This window comes from Barbus barbus, assembly GCF_936440315.1.
Source record: "Barbus barbus genome assembly, chromosome: 31".
In the NCBI taxonomy this organism is placed as follows: domain Eukaryota; kingdom Metazoa; phylum Chordata; class Actinopteri; order Cypriniformes; family Cyprinidae; genus Barbus; species Barbus barbus.
The window spans coordinates 20,536,622-20,550,545 of NC_136759.1; the positions used below are offsets into that span (position 1 = coordinate 20,536,622).

Genomic DNA, 13,924 nt, shown 5'->3' on the forward strand with positions numbered 1-13,924 from the left:
GTGTTGGCATTTCACAAAAGCACAGCAGTAATGACTTTATGAACTACTTTACTTCCAAGATCGATTCTATCAGAGATAAAATTGTAACCATGCAGCCGTCAGCTACAATATCGCATCAATATCGCACTATAGATCCCCTGAGGAACAAGTTCACTCATTTTCTACTATAGGAGAGGAGGAATTGCATAAATTTGTTAAATAATCTAAACCAACAACATGTATGTTAGACCCTATTCCATCCAAACTACTAAAAGAGCTGCTTCCAGAAGTCATAGATCCTCTTTTGGCTATTATTAATTCATCACTGTCATTAGGATATGTCCCCAAAACCTTCAAATTGGCTGTTATTAAGCCTCTCATTAAAAAAACACAACTTGACCCCAAAGATTTAATTACAGACCGATCTCAAATCTCCCTTTTCTGTCAAAGATACTAGAAAAGGTAGTATCCTCACAATTATATTCCTTCTTAGAGAAAAAATTGTATTTGTGAGCAATTCCAGTCAGGATTTAGACCGTATCATAGTACTGAGACTGCTCTCATTAGAGTTACAAATGACCTGCTTCTATCATCTGATCGTGGTTGTGTCTCTTTATTAGTTCTACTGGATCTTAGCGCTGCGTTCGACACTATCGACCACAACATTCTTTTATATAGACTAGAACACTTTGTTGGCATTAGTGGAAGTGCATTAGCATGGTTCAAATCGTACTTATCTGAACGCCATCAGTTTGTAGCAGTGAATGAAGAGGTATCATATCGATCACAAGTGCAGTACGGAGTACCTCAAGGCTCAGTACTAGGGCTGTTACTTTTCACGCTTTACATGTTACCCTTGGGAGATATTATCAGGAGACATGGTGTTAGCTTTCACTGTTATGCTGATGATACTCAGCTCTATATTTCTTCGCGGCCCAGTGAAACACACCAAATTGAGAAACTAACGGAATGCATAGTCGATATAAAAAACTGGATGACGAGTAACTTCTTACTGCTAAATTCTGAAAAAACAATTCTGAGGTGTTAATTATCAGACCTAAAAACTCCACATGTAATAACCTAGAACACTATCTAACACTTGACGGCTGCTCTGTCAATTCTTCGTCATCAGTTAGGAACCTAGGTGTGCTGTTTGATAGCAATCTTTCATTTGAAAGCCATGTTTCTAGCATCTGTAAAACTGCATTTTTCCATCTCAAAAACATCTAAATTGCGACCTATGCTCTCAACGTCAAATGCAGAAATACAAATTCATGCGTTTATGACCTCAAGGTTAGACTATTGTAATGCTTTATTGGGTGGTTGTTCTGCACGCTTGATCAACAAATTACAGTTGGTCCAAAATGCAGCAGCTAGAGTCCTTACTAGAACCAGGAAGTAGCTACGAACATATTAGCCAGGTTCTGTAAACACTGCATTGGCTCCCCATCGAACATCGTATAGATTTTAAAATCTTGTTAATTACTTATAAAGCCCTGAATGGCTTAGCTCCTCAGTACTTGACCGAACTCTTATCACATTATAGTCCTCCACGTCTGCTGCGTTCTCAAAACTCTGGCCATTTGATAATACCTACAATATCAAAATCGACTGCGGGCGGCAGATCCTTTTCCTATTTAGCACCCAAACTCTGGAACAATCTACCTAATACTGTTCGGGAGGCAGACACACTCTTTCAGTTTAAATCTAGATTAAAGACACATTTCTTTAACCTGGCTTACACATAACACACTAATACACTTATATTATTCAAATCCATTAAAGGATTGTTAGGCTGCATTAATTAGATCAACCGGAACCGGGAACACTCCCCATAACACATGATGTACTCGTTACATTATAAGAATAACGGCATCTACGCTGATATTTGTCTGTTTCTATTCTGTTTCTCAGTCCGTGTCTGGATCAGATGGTGGATCGGCGCCGGGAGATGATGTATGTGGCCCTGATCTTCGGCGGAGGCCGGACACCTGGATGAGCCTGGGGACATATCCCCAGTCACCGTAGCCACCCGATCCAGTTCGTATCCAGCCCAGATGGCCACTGCAGTCACCAGATCCGATGGTGGATCAGCACCCAGAGACGACCTCTACAGCCCTGAACGTCAGCGGAGACCAGGACACCGAGATGAGCGCCAGAGACAGATCCCCAGTGAGGACCCCGCCACTTAGACAGTCATCGGGAAAGACCACTGGAACCAGTTGAGCCCTTACAATCTGACTTTGCTGCAGTTGGAATTGAACTGCTGGTTTGTCTGGACCCCCGACTGAGCCTGGTTTCTCCAAAGATTTTTTTCTCCATTCTGACACCAATGGAGTTTTGGTTCCTTGCCGCTGTCGCCTTTGGCTTGCTTAGTTGGGGACACTTCATTTCCAGCGATATCGTTGACCTAATTGCAAAGACACTATTTAAACTGAACTCAGCTGGATGATGACATCACCGAATTCAATAATGAAATGCCTTTAACTGAAAATCTTTTTTTTAATCTTTTCATTTTACATTATTGACACACTATTTTCCTTTATTGATATTGTGCAGTTGCTTTGACACAATTTACATTGTTAAAAGCGCTATATAAATAAAGGTGACTTGACTTGACATTCATATTTACGTAAAACTAATCATCCCCCACAAAGTGTGCACTGTAATGAATGAGAACGCAAAACCTCATTCCATCTGATTCATTACCAGATAGGTGACATTAAACTAGATGACAAATGTAGGTGTATATAAGAAGATGGGGTGAAGACATGCTGTGGCATACTTCACATTTACCAGAACAGAACATATCTGAAAACATTCTATTTTCAACTGAAACCATTGTAACTCTGAGTCTCCAAATGAAAAAGGAAGGAGGAAGGAGTCTTGGCATGACTGAAAGATATGTCGTCATCACTAAAACATACAAGCCACTAAGCTAAAGAAGCAATCAGAACAAGCGATAGTAGTCAGGTGAAAAAGGGTGGGCCTTAGAAATGTAAAAAAAATGTCACAAAAAAACAGAGAATGAAGACAGACCAGTTTAGAAAACATCAGCTTTTCCCGATCAACAGATGTACACAAGTCTAGTTAGCGACACAGAAAGCTAGCACTGTATCAGACAAAAGACTTGTTTCTCTAAGTAAAAAAGAATATCTCACTTTTCTTTTGAGCACATTGTAGAAAAGTACAGCTGCTCTCAGGAAAAAGGCATCATGGGTAAGAAACTCAATTTGTCAGAGTGTGGCTATTGCTGTTCACAAATAAGATCTTTTAACTTGAAAACATCACATTTCATAGATTTAAAGCATTTAAAAGTACTATGCTGGTGTTATCACACATTTATTGTGAAGTTGCTGATAAAAGCATCTACTGAATTAATAAATGTAAATGTATTACAATTAATATGTTTACAGTGTTCAGAACTTCAGGGACACAGTGTGTATGTGTGTGTTCGTTCAACATTTAACATTGCATAATACATGCAATTAGCACTTAACATTTATAACTAGCAATAGTTAATAGTGTGTTCTGACTAGTAAGTATATGTGTGTTTTTGTCAAACTCTTAGTCACAAGTTGGGAGTTTATTAAAATCACAGACTTCCTGCTCTTGACTGTGGTGATGTCACATATAAACAACCAAAATGGCAGCAGTCAGTAACAAGTAGCATAATATAGCTACCAATTAACGTTTGATAAGTCATTCTTTTAAAATCTGTAATGTGGTGTGTTTTCCTTGTTCTTTAATAGCCTATATTTTCAAAGCATGCAGAGGAAAGATAAAGGAGTGATTATGTATTTTGAAGTCAACAACCACAACCAAATTGCACATGGATCCCTTTTGAGTAGGGATATGAGTCTAACGTTGCTCCTAGTTTACTGACTTATACTACATACAAATATGTACTTGTTTTGCGAAGAACTTGTAACTTGAGGTTTTGTGTGTAGCAGAACAGTTTTTGTTTTTGTTGAGAAGTTTTTGGGACATATTACCATGTCATAATCGTGTCTTTAACTGTACTGTTGCCTATAGCTTGTACGCATCCTGTCACAGTAAACTGGCCCATCAATTATCTTCTCACAGCTGACAACCTTATATGCACACTCAACATGTTATTTAATTTAATTTAGAGACTTATCAATTATTTCTACCATATTTGAGAGACAAAAACAGCAACTCATTGATCTGCTGGCCTAGTCTTGTGTTTTGCATTACAATGCATTTAGTTAAAGGCATAGTTCACCCAGAAAAAACTTCTCAGGTTACATATGTAACCATGGTTCATTGAAGGGAACGAGATGCTGCATAGAAGATGCAATGGGAATGCCTTCAGCATGACTGCGCTCTGAATCATGTGTGTAATCTGTCCAATGGAAGGGCGAGACGTCACGGGCGGGTGACGTAATCAACCAGGAAGCATAAAAGCACGTGCGGTGGAACCGGCGTCAGCCTCTAGGAATGAAGCAACCGCTCGCAGGGATGCCGGAAGTATGGCCCCGAGACGCATCATCTCGTTCCCTTCAGGGAACCATGGTTACATGCGTAAGCTGAGACGTTCCCTTCCAGGAACTCAAGCTGCGTCAAAGCGCTATGGGAACGAGATGCCCACGCCGCCGGACTTCCAAATCCCTGCCCAGTGTGGATGGAGCACAGCTAGGGCGAGAAAAAGGGCCACGAGTGGCTAAAGTGGGTGGGGCCTGCTTCCCAAAGGCCAACTTCAGAGAAGTGAGTCTTGATCCCCAAGAAGGGGGAGAGCAGAGGACTCGAGGCTATGCAATAGCATACGGATCCACCACATAGCATAAGCTCTCTGGACGGAGGCCTCAGCCTCTGGAGGAAACATGTACCTGGGGGTTGTCTACCCACTAAAAGTCCACAGAGAAGGGCGCGGTAGGCCGGTATAGCTGCCACGTAGACCCTCAGGGTGGAGTGGGTTAACCCTGCGGAGGATTAGGCCTGCACGAACCCCAGAACTGTACCAATCGGGCAGTCTGCTGGGTCGAGCTGGCAACCTCCGCACCATGAAGTGACTTCACTTCAGGGCGTACAAGTTCCTTGTGTAGTGGAGGAAACATGTAACTAGGGGGTGCCTACCCACTGAGAGGCCACCGAGAAGGGCGCGGTAGGCCGGATAGCCGTCACGTAGACCCTCAGGGTGGAGTGGGTTAACCCTGCGGAGGAACAGGCCTGCACGAACTCCAGAACTGTACCAATCGAGCAGTTGGCTGGGTCGAGCTGGCAACCTCCGCACCATGAAGTGACTTCACTTCAGGGCGTACAAGTTCCTTGTGTAGTGGAGGAAACATGTAACTAGGGGGTGCCTACCCACTGAGAGGCCACCGAGAAGGGCGCGGTAGGCCGGATAGCCGTCACGTAGACCCTCAGGGTGGAGTGGGTTAACCCTGCGGAGGAACAGGCCTGCACGAACTCCAGAACTGTACCAATCGAGCAGTTGGCTGGGTCGAGCTGGCAACCTCTGCACCATGAAGTGAAGAGTCTCCACTCCACAGTGTGAGCATCCTGAACTTCAGTCGCATGACTGAGCGGTTTAACTGACGCAGATCTAAAATGGGACGCAACCCTCCATCCTACTTTGGAACTATGAAATACTGGCTGTAGAACCCAGACTCTCTTTCATGAGGAGGGACCACCTCGATGGCCTCCTTCCTCAAGAGACTGTTTACTTCACTTCCTGCTCTTGACTGTGGTGATGTCACATATAAACAACCAAAATGGCAGCAGTCAGTAACAAGTAGCATAATATAGCTACCAATTAACGTTTGATAAGTCATTCTTTTAAAATCTGTAATGTGGTGTGTTTTCCTTGTTCTTTAATAGCCTATATTTTCAAAGCATGCAGAGGAAAGATAAAGGAGTGATTATGTATTTTGAAGTCAACAACCACAACCAAATTGCACATGGATCCCTTTTGAGTAGGGATATGAGTCTAATGTTGCTCCTAGTTTACTGACTTATACTACATACAAATATGTACTTGTTTTGCGAAGAACTTGTAACTTGAGGTTTTGTGTGTAGCAGAACAGTTTTTGTTTTTGTTGAGAAGTTTTTGGGACATATTACCATGTCATAATCGTGTCTTTAACTGTACTGTTGCCTATAGCTTGTACGCATCCTGTCACAGTAAACTGGCCCATCAATTATCTTCTCACAGCTGACAACCTTATATGCACACTCAACATGTTATTTAATTTAATTTAGAGACTTATCAATTATTTCTACCATATTTGAGAGACAAAAACAGCAACTTATTGATCTGCTGGCCTAGTCTTGTGTTTTGCATTACAATGCATTTAGTTAAAGGCATAGTTCACCCAGAAAAACTTGACCAGACATGACCAGAACCTGCTCGGGGCCCACCAGAGTGGAAATCACCCTGTTGAAAGGCGGCAGCGAAGAGAATACGATAGCCTTTTTCTACAGTACGCAGGACCCATTGAGACACATTTGGCAGTAGTTTCCACGCTGCCAAATAATCTACTAAGGGAAATAGTCTCTCCAGACTGGCCTCTGGTGTATTTAGAGCTGCTAGCTCGGTGCCCTGAAGCGGAGGACCGGCAGGAGATGGCCGAACCAGCAGCTCTAGAGACCCCCGCAGTGCGCTCGCTGGAGCCAGAACTGCACCCCGGGCTTCCGGCCCCGTGCGAGAGTGCTAGATCTGGGGAATGCAGGTGGAGATAGGGTGAACCCGTCTGATCCTTCTGCGATTCCCACGAGTGCAGCCGCCGCTCTGCCCAGCGAAAGCGGGGCTGGCACCGCGAGGAACGCTGGTGAAAGCTCCCTCCTCATAGAGAGTCGTCTGAGAACAAGCATACGCAGTGACAAACACTCACAAGCGGGCAGTTCGCTCCCTCGAGAGCTCTCAAGCAGACCACACACGGACTTTGTGTATCCCCAGCAATGATATGGAACACACAGCCTGTAATGCGATCTGCTCTCGCCCAAGTGCTTAGTCTTCTCTGCACCTTTCGACATTGTGAAGCTTATTTCAAGTGATTGTGTAGGGACAAACAACACTAAATAAGCCTCACAACATAAATTGACAGACACACAGAGTAGCGGTTGCTGAATGACAAAAAGGTGACGCCACTGGTTTCACCACACGTGCTTTTATGCTTCCTGGTCGATTACGTCACCTGCCCGTCAGTGTTAATTTTGGCAGGCATTTTTGATTTAGTCTTAGTCTTTATCTTGAGAGGAAAATGCTTAATAGTCTTAGTCACATTTTAGTCATTTGAGTCTTTCATAGTTTTAGTCTAGTTTTAGTCATTTGAGTCTTTCATAGTTTTAGTCTAGTTTTAGTCGACGAAAAGTCATTGTATTTTTGTCAACTTTTAGTCATTACTTTTAGTCAAACTGCAGTTAACAAATTTATTTTGGTAGCTATTTTATATGTAGTATTCAAACGAAAATATCCATTAATTCTTCTCTCTTTAGACCAAATCAATTAAGCTTAGTTATGAGAAATTTGAATCAAGGATTGAATTTGGAAAAACTGGAATACATTTTCATTTTTTGGTAGAGATATAAATTAAACTCATTTTTCAGATACAGTAGGTTTACTTAACAAGTATACATTTATTGAACATCTTTTGTTGGTTAACATTTATGACAGATAATTAGGAATGCTGTCCATTTAAGACGGAAGGTATGTATGTAATAGCCTACTGACATACATTCAGTTTTCACCCACCTGTTTAAGCTCACAAACCATAACGGACTGTATTTCCGTGAGATACTCTACATGAGAGACATTTGGACTGCTGTGTGTGTATTTGAGCACTGAGAACTGATCGCGCGCTGTATGAGAACTGAAGAAGTGGAGCGTGCGCGAGAGAGAGCACTTCTATCAGCGCGTTTCCGCCTATCGCACCTTCACTAACTTTAAGTTAATCGACAATGCATTGTAACTCCCGAGAAAAACGGGACGTCTGGTCACCCTAACCCTGCGGTTGCTGAGGCCATTGATTCAGATCGCTAGTTCGCGTTTTGGTAGCCTATCCGTCCACCGCGGCTGCCATGCAAACGCACCTTATCCAATGAGAGAGACGCACATTTTGAAAGACAAGATTGTTAATTTAGCCTATAGGATGTATTTTGAATGTCCAGTAGTCCTCAAATAACATTTTAGTCCCGTCTCGTCTTGTTAACGAAGACGCGCATAAATTTCGTCATAGTTTTTATCATCAGATATTAGTTTTAGCTCGTTGACGAATATTTTTCATCGTCGTCTTCGTCAACGAAATTAACACTGCTGCACGTGACGTCTTCCATTGGACAGATTACACACATGATTCAGAGCACGGTGACACTGAAGGCGTTCCCATAGAGCTTCGACGCAGCTCGAGTTCCTGGAAGGGAAATTAAAATTCTGTCATTAATTACTCATCTTCAGCTTTGTTCATCTTCGGGACACAGATTAAGAAATATTTGATGAAATCTGAGAGCTTTCTGACCCTGCAGACACCTATGCGACTACCACATTTAAGGCCCAGAAATGTAGTAAGGACATAATTAAAATAGTCCATATGACATATGTGGTTCTGTTGTAATTTTACGATGCCACAAGAATACGTTTTTGTGCGCAAAGAAAACTAAATTAATTTATTAAATAAGACTTTATTAAAATAAAATTATTCTCTTGCATGTCAGCCTTTGCACATTCATGACGTATGCATGTGCATTCCACATAAACATGACGCCAAAGGTCACCATATACACTGACAAAATATTAGACTCTTCAGTCGCAGTATAAATATCACAACATCTTCACTGTCATTTACAAGGAAGTCTTCTGGGGTGATAGATTTCCTGTTAAGCAATATTATATACACTATGTGAGGGAATATGGATTTGACTCATACATCATGATCTGTATATATACTGTATATATATGATTCAAATTTCAAAGGAAAATCTTGTCATATTTTATTTGTTTAGTATATTATCCTCTAGGTTTTATCAAAAATATCTTAATTTGTGTTCCGATGATGAATGAAAGGTCTTAAGGGTTTGGAATGACATGAGGGTGAATCATTAATAACATAATTTTAATTTTTGGATGAACTATGCCTTTAATGGCCAAATGTTTCTTTATAAAAGTCCACAATGCGGTTGCAGCCAGATGTAACAAGTACTTTTCATTAGGTTAGATATTTACTATCACTCAAACACCTCTATCTAAATCTCTCTCTACATAACCATCAATTTGTACATATTTTATTCAAGTTTACAATTCTAAACGGAAATCTCTTCCAAAGTGCAATAGGTTGAGGGAAATATTAGCCATTAGAATATGCACAGACCTATATATTGTATTCTTAACAGAAATTGTAGACCACCCAGGTTCCTTTGGGACACTCTTTTCAACATACTACAATTTGTGACACACAAATTGTACAATTTAGGATGGATATTATGTGAGCTGGAGTGTGCTGGGGTAGTTGTACATATATTTTGAGCTGGATCAGTTTGTACATATATTTTGAGTTTATTATGTGATGGAATCTTCCAGATAGCTCCACATCAGTGTCGATTGGGATAGCCGTGGCGTTTGGAATCTTGGGATTCTTCATGCTGATCTGTTTGGTGCAGCTCTGCATCAAGAAAATCAAATGTTGCAAGTGCAAAAGTGAGCAACATCTTCATTCCTTACTAAGAAACCAGCATTCATCAAAGTCCTTGAACTAATAGACAACTATGCAATTAAACAGTGATGATTTTTTTTAATTTTCTTTTCTTTGACAGAGCCTTCAGTGAAAGAAGAAATTTTAAAGTAAGTTATAGCTTACTAATATTTGTTTGTGTTTATTTGTGGAATCATTTTCATCATGGCTTATTTGTGTGTATGTTTACAGGAAAGTTGGGATTAAGAAATCTTCACCTCCATTTTCAATCAGCAGAATCATTGACAAGAAATAACGGCCATCACTGCTCATATGACATTCTCTCAAAATCTATAAATAGTGTACATAACCACCTTTTTTATTTTACAACACTTGTAACTAATTATTTCCATATTATTATTATGAAATATGTCGATTTATTACTATTATTTATTTTATTTTTTTTGTGAAAAGTGTGAATCACGTTTCTGAGGTAAAGGTGTTAGTGATGTTAGGGATGTTGATGATTCATAACTGGTTAAAATAATTTTCCCACAGCTAGGGAAAAACAGCACACATTTTGATTTTTGCAATCGCTTCTCTTGTTGTTTTTCTCATTCTCTGACATTCTCATGCATTTTGTCACTGTTTCAGTGTCACCACAAAAACACAGCAAAGCCTTCTTCTCAAGCCAAACTGTTTCCAAGTAAAAATTACCTCAAAAGGTCACCATATACATTGATGAAATATTAGTCTCTTCAGTCTCAGTAGAAAGATCACAAGATCTTCATTGTGATTTATAAGGAAGTCCTCTCCGGTGATATATTTTATTTTAAGCAATATTATGTATGTGATGGAACATGGATCTTGGCTCACATATCATGATATCTGATTGTAATTTCAAAGGAAAATGTGACCATAATTGGTCATATTTGGTTAGATTTATTAGTCTAGTATATTATCCTCTATATGTGTGTGTGTCTTCAAACATTATCTTTATTAGTTTTTTATGTTATTTTTCAATTCAACTTTCCACTCAAATTTGTTTTGTTCATATACATATATATATTCAATTGATAAAAGTAGAAGCATTTTGGACTCCACTGAACATTTATGTTGCTGTTGCTGTTCCTCTTTGTTCTTTGGTTATCATCTTTGTCTTTCATTTGATTCAGTTTATGGCAGTATCTCATAGCAGCACACTAAACCACAAGCCAGACAGATCTTCATTAGCTGTTCAACTCATGCTGCTTATGATGCTAGTTGTTTCCTGAGCTGGCAAGCAACAAGAAAGGCATTGTGGTGGTCTGTGGGAAGTGAGAGACAGCAGTTAACATTTGAGGTTCAACAGCTTTTTAAACCCAGTGACTTTTTTTAGACCAGGCCTGTCAGAAACATCTGCTGGTCATGCATCTGGTCATGCAAATCCCACAGGGTGATTAAAAAAAAAAAAAAACACTTTAAACCACACAGACACTGACATGCTACAATGACTTGACAACTTAAAGGAACACTTAAAAATAAAATTCTGTCATTATTTACTCACCCTCATGACGTTCAAATCAAAGTCATAATTTACTCATCTCTTAAATCATGAAATAACTGTAATTAACCACATTATTTTAGAAAGCTGAAAAAATATATAAATTATATTTATATAAAAATTATATAAATACTGTTCAGTTTTTTGCACAGACCGATTGTTTTGTGTCTTGAGACCTCAATGTATCATCACGAGCCGCAGGGTTTAGTTTGGTTTTGTCTGTGTATGTTTTTTTCTGACTCTCAAAGCCGTGGGTCCCATTGACTGCCATTATAGGACTGACAGAGTGCAACGGTTTGAGTTAAAAATCTTTGTTTGTGTTCTACTGAAGAAACAAATTCACCTCCATCTTGGATGCCCTGGGGGGAAGCAGATAAACATCTCATTTTCATTTTTGGGTGAACTATCCCTTTAAGGTTTTGGAGTTGGCAAGTCAAAGTCCGGGCTTAAATCCAATTGAGATGCTGTGGCATGACCTTAAACAGTCCATTCATGCTTGAAAACCCTCCAATGTGGCTGAATTAAAACAATTCTGCAAAGAAGAGTGGGCCAAAATTCATCCACAGTGATGTGAAAGACTCATTGCCAGTTATCTGAAATGCTTGATTGCAGTTGTTGCTGCAAAGGGTGGCACAACCAGTTATTAGATTTAGGGGTCAATTACTTTTTCACGTAGGGCCAGGCAGGTTTTTTCCCTTAATAAATGAAATGATTATTTTAAAACTGCATTTTGTATTTACTCAGGTTATCTTTGTGTGATATTAAAATTTGTTTGATGATCTGACTCTTTTAAGTGTGACAAATATGCAAAACAAATAAATAAATAAAAAGTAAAAAAAATAGTAAAAACCTTTTCAGACCACTGTATACACACACACACACACACACACAAACATACATTTTTCTTAAGGTGTGCATTTTGCACTGTTGTTCATGTAGCCTTCACATTCCCTTTGTGGTCCATGGAAAAAATGACAGCATGTGGTTTTGGTGTGACATTAAAAGGTGGGTGATTAAATGATGCAGCTTCCATTGACTGTGAGTGTTCTTTTTGAGTAATCATGAATCATTACAGTTTCAGTACACACTTAAAAATTACAGCGGCATCAAATTGTTAGCATGCATTAATTATTCTTTCCATTCTTTGCAGTGAAACAGGTTTGCAAAACGATCTGAATCATGTTTCAGTTTGATTCGCAGGACTGCGCTGTCTCACTGAATCATTTGGAGCGCTTTGTCAGTTAAAGTGCCCCTATTGTGCCATTTTTAAGGTTCCTAATATTGTTTTTGGAGTCTTCTTTGGTAGGCTTACATGCACGCAAGGTCAAAAATGCTTTTGTTTTCTCAAAATATGCATTTAATATCACCTCATTTTCCAATGATTCTCAAACGATTTGTTCAAAGCAGTTATAAGATTGGATGTCACGGAAGTGGGATTCAAATGATGACTCGTTTAGACTGTTCAGAGTAGATTCTTAATTTTGAGAGATCATGACAACTCTCAGAAGATTTTAGCCTGGCAATGTAAATGTATTTTGTCTTGGCAGAACAGATCTACTGTAGCTACGCAGCTGCTGCTGAATTGCTGCAGTTGTTGGTTATTGCATTTTGTTTTTAATTATTGCTGCTGCTGCTGCTGCTGCTACAAAGGAAGTACAAGAACATTCTACTGTCAATTAGGGTGACCACCCCGTGCGTTGTACTGCACAACATTTTCATCCCTTGTCCCACACATCGCTGTAGCAAATTAGCAAATAAGTGAGATGAACATAATTAATCATAACGGATTGTTATGAAATATATATTCATCTTCAGGAATTATAGCATTAATAGTACAATAAGATGATTTGTTCGTCCGCAGTACGGACAGTTTTAATCGTCTATTGACTCCAAGGAAAATGATTTCTCTGGCCACGAAAAATTATTTCCTACCTAATATATTGCTCATAGAGAATGGAGAGAGAGAGAGAGAGAGAGAGAGAGAGAGAAAAAGTCGTGACGTATTGTCAAGTATGGTGACCCATACTCGAAATTGGTGCTCTGCGTTTAACCCATCCAAGTGCACACACACAGCAGTGAGTAGTGAACAAATGCACACACACACACACACACACACACACACACACCGTGAACACACACCCGGAGCAGTGGGCAGCCATGCTGCAGCGCCCGGGGAGCAATTGGGGGTTCGGTGCCTTGCTCAAGGGCACCTCAGTCGTGGTATTGAGGGTGGAGAGAGCGCTGGACATTCACTCCCCCCACCTACAATCCCTGCCGGCCGGGGGCTCGAACTCGCAACCTTTCGATTACGAGTCCGACTCTCTAACCATTAGGCCACGACTTCCCCAAATGTTATTTATGTCACCTCGACTCATTCCTCATGCGCCCGAAAGGTGGAATTGAACCACTCTGCCGCTAGGCAGCTACAGGTTTGAAGCCTGCACCCCGGACCACCGAGGTTCATCCGGGCATGAGGTTCATCCGGGCATGAACCTCATGCCAGAGAGAGAGCACTCGCATGTAAGAGAGTAGAGTGTAATGGCAGGTAAACACATCAGCTAAACACAACCTGTTAGAACCATCGGAGAATCACATCACCTTTATTAAAAGCGGTCGAAGCCTAGAAGCGCAACTAAATAGTTAACAAGCGGTTGCGTATTGGTTTTGTTGGTGCTGAGTAAACAAGATTTCCAAGGTGATATGTGTGTCTCCAGGGCACCGAAAGTAAAGAGAAGACCCCGCCTTTTGGGTGTGGGAGAAGTTTTATCTGGTTTCC

General features: G+C 40.4%; 1 long non-coding RNA gene across 1 annotated transcript; it reads left to right on the forward strand.

Annotated features, from left to right (window-relative positions):
- Positions 1 to 3,024: 3,024 nt before the first annotated feature.
- LOC306851791 lies at positions 3,025 to 11,155 on the forward strand. The gene is made up of 4 exons (XR_013782534.1): positions 3,025 to 3,198; positions 9,515 to 9,631; positions 9,748 to 9,775; positions 9,858 to 11,155. It is a non-coding gene; the product is annotated as an uncharacterized lncRNA (long non-coding RNA).
- Positions 11,156 to 13,924: the final 2,769 nt, after the last annotated feature.